At 28.1% G+C, this 5907-nt stretch overlaps 1 protein-coding gene across 1 annotated transcript in view; it reads right to left on the reverse strand.

Annotated features, from left to right (window-relative positions):
• Positions 1-5907, reverse strand: part of LOC102672357 (semaphorin-1A-like) — a 42137-nt gene that overhangs the window by 27002 nt on the left and 9228 nt on the right. The gene's annotated exons all lie outside the window — the stretch shown is intronic.

Below are 5907 nucleotides of genomic sequence, written 5' to 3' on the forward strand. Positions count from 1 at the left end.
GGATAAAGTTTCGCGCTTCCAATTATCTCTTATTCGTTGACCGGAAGTCACTATCCTCGGAATTACAGCGATTTAAACTTTTCCTAGTTTTAATGAAGTTTAATCGAGTTTCAAGATAAATTATCCAATAAATATCTTTACTTCTGAAAGAATATTATTTACAATAATCTTATAATGGTAAATTCGAGGTTCTAAATTGATTTTATTAAAAAGTTCTTTGATCAAAATAAGTTGGAAATTTATTACTATGAAAAGTTGCAAGAATATTTATCTTCAAAACTTATTTTTCTAATTACTTGTTTTGAGTTTCTTTTAATTTTATTTACAAAATTGTAATTTTTCGAGTTCTGATAATTGATTAATTTATAAGAGAACATTTTTTCCTCGTATTTAATTCTTTAAAAAGAGGAAATTTATATAATGCGATTGTATACTCATCTATTAAAAAATATTAATGAATATTAGATATGAATTCGGATAGTATTAACCATTTTTTCTCTACTCATATTATATTTGTATCATTATCTACGTTACGACAATAATTTGATATTACGAAACAAAGGAGAACAATTCCACTAATGATGCAAATAACAATTACGTAGCTACTATGTTCCCATAAAGGATTAAATTACACAATAAATTGATATTTCGTTGAATTTAGTACAAAGAAATTTTGGCTGCTAATGTGTTTCGCCTTCATTAATATTATTGCTAATATTAATACCATCATTCGTTACGTAAAAATTATAATAAACATCGAAACTTTTATATTATATATGACATTAAAAAAAAAAATTAATATTCAACAAACATAAATAACTTTAATTTTTAATAAAAATCAAATAATAAAATTGATAATTAAAATTGAAAGTGCCATTAATATTCTTACTTCAAGGAGAGCTTGTTCTATTTTTTTCTCCGGAACTAATGCTTGTTTAAATAAGTGCTAAAACGTGTCACAGATTAATTTATTACAAATTAATTCAAAACTAATTATTAGTTCTAACGATTCCAATCTTCTTTCAATAATTTTTTTAAAAAATAAAACGAGGATATTAAACCACTCTTTCGTTGCATTTATTCGTAAAAAAAATATATCTATAAGCTAAACGGGCCAAGATATTCGAAATATGGTATTACCAATAGATGGTCGCCAAATATCGTCCCGAATTTCCTCCCTGATCTCCTATTTCCCTTTATGGAGGCGTTTCATTAAGGACCGAAATTTTCTCGGAACATATCGAATTCTTTGGCAAGAAACGATCGTTGAATATCTATGTATATTGCTCGATCTCGCTGCGAATTACGATTAATAAAGAATCAAAGATTACAACTACTTTGCATGCAACGATCTCTTTATTTTATCTATCGTGTCGCGGAGATTAGACCTTGTTCGACCAATTTTATCCGGATAACGAAGAAGTTTGGTTAACCTTTTTGCCATAATTTTCTGACAAGCAATCTCATGATACGATTATTAAAATCGAGGTCTTCTTGTATCGATCTTTGTTGAAGGATAAATTTTAATGTTTCGATGTAAATAGTTAAAAATCAAATGATATAATTATACCGGCATGTGTCTTGAAGTGATTTGATATTTAAATAACGTTCGTGTTCCGGATCAATGATCGTTAATTAGATGAATTTATTTGGTATTGCATAAATTTATTATATTTGATTCGCTGTAATATTATTATTCCATTAATTAGAATAGTTTGAAAATTCAAAGTAAAAATGCAAAAATTTTTCTAGAATTCGAAATAAGGAAATTCGTAAATTAGCATCATATTGTTAAATTGTTTACTCTTTTTTATATTCCTATAAAAAAAAATTGCTTTATATTCATTATACTCCACATGCTTAATAATATTTCACGTAAAATTATTGTCGATTTTGATAACGCACAACTTATTAATCGAATTTATGCAAAATCAAATTTTTATTAACATTATTAAAGAAAAGAAAAATAGAATTTACATAGAAACTTGCTTCATTCTTTTTCTGTACTACCCTTTGGATATTTTGTGCTTTTTTTTATATATATTCTGCAAATTTTTGCACATTCAAATTTTGCATAAATGCATAAATATCCATAATCTTTTCAAGAACAAAATATAACCGTAATGGACTGCTGTATACTTGATCTCCAGTCTCTTATAAGCATTATCATCCATTATCTGCTTCCTTTTCTCACCTAGACACTTAAGAATCATAAATTTCCCTGCCATTTTTACCTCTTTCCATTTTGTACGTATTCTTCGTATTAATAAATCCATAAATATATTACAAAAAAAAAAAAAAAAAAATGTCTCGATTCATAGCAGAATAGAAAGACTTTTTAAAATATTTTTTAGAACTATCTCTTCCATTCAACCGGAAGCCACCTGACACCGCTGCTCATTAGTTTCCCGATTCTTGAACGAATAATATTTTCGTGCCTCGGGAAACGTATTATTCTCGTGCGATTTTATCCGTTAGATACTTTTATATATATAACTGATCTCTTGTCGTTTGCTGAGAATTTAATCTCCTCCCTCGACTTTTCGGTTTCCAATGACGATGGATCATTTATTATTTGTGACCTCGTTACATCGGGGAATATGGATCTCTTAACGACGATTAAAAATCGACAAGCGATAATTAGGCGACTGATGGATCGGCTCGATGAATGATGTAAAGTTTAATAACAATGGCGAGTTAAAGGTGATTGCGTGAAATCTACGTTAGAACTGAAACGGAAAGTTTATTTTGGAAATTTCGAAGTCGATGTATACATAAACATATTTCGAGTTTCAACCTATTTCCATGCTCGATCATAATAGTAAATAGTCTTTTGCGACGTATATGAAGTGTTCGATTATACGTAGTAATTTAAGAATAGGAGAAGAGATCACTTTTCGCTATTAATTTTTGGAGAAAATATTGTATTAAATTTTCCGACTGCTGAAATCGATTTAAACATTAAGAAGTATTATATTTTAAAATTGATTGAAGAATAAAAATAGAAGAGTAATTAATGGTACAAAAATTTGAATATTAATTAAAAATTTTTTTTTCAATTTATCATTCTCCTATTGTACGAATTCTTCAATTATGCGAAGATTTCGAAAGTATTGAAAGTAAAATGGTGAATGGAATTGCGTGCAAGGAATAGTAGTAATTTCGAAGTTGGATATCGATTACGTTCATACTTCAAACGTTTGCAACAGAAATAGGTAGTATTGGAATAATAAACTGACATTGCCCCATTTATCGTGAATTTATCTATCGTAATGATTCTAGGAGAAACGAATGTACAACGATTGGCTTGTCAACCGTGTCCACATTTTTCTTTCAATTGCCAACGTTATTATTACGTTGCAAGGTGACGGTAACCAAATGTAACATTATTGGAATGAGTTCAGGGATATCGTTGAAAGTAGCGCGAATTCTTGAACGTTTGAAAATTTTCAATCAATAACAAAATCAATATGGGCTTGGCATACCTGGCATCTAATTATTATGCAGCAATGACAATCGGTTGATTGATAAGCTACTGCGTTCGAATAATATCGCGTTTTGTAAATATTAATTTTTGATGATAAGAGTTACAATGATTAATCGTAAAGATACAATTATTATAAAAAAATTTTGATTCGTTAATTTAAATGTTAAATCTATACATAAGAAAATTAATTTTTGAAATTCTTGTTGAAGAACTTGAGAATAATCTTGTTAAAGAAATTGAGAATAATCTTCTTTTTAAGAAGAAAATAAATTTATTTTGATTATTCATGAAGAAATTTGAACTAGATATATAATTTGAAATATCTAGATTAAGAAAAATGAAATTTAGAAAATTAGAGGTAAGTTCTGTTTATTTTATTAGAAAAAAATTGAATATTTTTCTTGTTCTATCTTGATATGATATGTATATTGCTTAATTAAAATGTTAATATTGGTTCAACTTTATACAAAAATACCTTATTTTAAATATTTTTCGAAGTTTATTAAGATCTGATAAGTTGGCGGATAGTCGATTAAAACATGAGTTATTAAAAACTTTCTACCGTGTATACGTGATACGAAAACGCAAAGAAGAACGAAAGTTTCGAATTTCTGGCCGCGAGTGAAACTCAACTCGACGTGATCCATATTGAAGAATTAAGTGGACTGGAAGCGGTATAAAGTTGAAATTTTGTTCATGAAAATCCAATGATTCTTTAGATAAACTTCTCATCGAGACTGCTCGGTAAAACATTTTCATTAAAATACTTTAAAGTGAAATTGTATATATATATTTTCCTTTCATTCGATTCGTATAACGAAGAAACGTATCTAAAAGTTTTTACTTGTATTTTTGTTCAATATAAATGTATATTTATTTGATATAAATTCTAATTGAAACCAATGAGCTATGCAATTAATTCTTTTGAATTTAGATGTTTAGTTATTTGTTTCAATATTTTTAGATTGTAATTTTTAAAATTATTTTTATTGAAACTAATGTTTCTTATTATTGATCAAGCTTGATAATCTACATTTTAATAAATTTTATGCCTGAGAATAAATAATTTTTTTATTCCAATAAAAATTAATTTTATCAAAATTATAAATTGTAAAAATAAAAAATTCGAAATTCATCATTTTGAAATTTTAGTATATATATGTATCTATAATAAATTGGAGTAAAAATGATTCAAATTATATAATGTTTTATAAATACTCATAAAAATACCATCTTTTGGTTTCACATTTTCCTTAATATTTGTACGAGTCAATAGATAGTGCAAGTATTTGAATAAAGAATCCTTTAAAATCCCTTGAAAGGAGAGATGATACAATCGCAAAGAATCATATACACAGAGAATCGGAGCTATTTTCTTTCTGCTCATTTTCTTTCTAGACTATGCTAGCAGCAGAAAATGCCCTTATGTTAATTTCAAGAATGCCTGAAGTATGTAATACCTTTGATGTGAAAATTTTAAATGTTTACATTCTCCCTAGTTGATATTCCTTTTCCTTACTCGCTTATATTTTTTATTACTTGTTTTCAGCTCCACGAACCGCAATACAATATCTATTAACTTGGTGGATTTTTTTAAACAAAAATGCAATCATAAATATTTTAAAACGTCATGAATATAATTATAATATTTATATAATTTTATAATTTTTAAACGATTTATAGAATGATGAATATCTCAAAAAAAAAAAACTTAAAATTAGAAAAATAAAAAAGTATATCTATTTCAATCTTCAATTTATAGTTCAATTATATCTTAATATTTAATCCTTAAAAAATAATAAGCTCGAAGCAAAATAGAAAATTTGGCTTTCATTCAAAGAATTATCTTAAAAATACTAGAAAATGAGGAAAACAACGAATTAACAAAATCTCGCAACGTCCATTCATTCTATAAATTCCTTTTAATTATCTTTTAATTACAAAATTTCGAACAAAACTTCGAATACAAGGAATACAAGTTTTTCCTTCCATTAATCTTTTCTTCCGACAAATTTAAAAAATTCACCAATTAAGAGCACTATCCATCGCAACAACGGGGATCCTTTAACATCCCCTTTATCAAAGAAAAAAAAAAACAAAAGCTTCCCTCCTCTCAGAAGCAACCACCTCTTCCCCATTCGAAAGGAAATTCAACCCGAAAAACCGAAAATCCTGCTATCCATCCCAATCCCTTAGTCGACCCATCCCACCAAACCGCCATGTATAACCAAACCAACCCAAACCGACCAACTTCATCAACGACTTATACAGCCAATCTATCTCCTCTACCCAAAGCATCTCGTAGCCGCTTACTCGTAGTCGTTTCCACCCGCCAGCTGTTCCCCTTTCCACCCCCTCCCACGGTGGTTTATTCCCCCTCCCCCCGCGAACCTTTATCCATCTATCCGTCCATATCCCCC

This window comes from Apis dorsata, unplaced genomic scaffold (assembly GCF_000469605.1).
Source record: "Apis dorsata unplaced genomic scaffold, Apis dorsata 1.3 scaffold_636, whole genome shotgun sequence".
Lineage (NCBI taxonomy): Eukaryota > Metazoa > Arthropoda > Insecta > Hymenoptera > Apidae > Apis > Apis dorsata.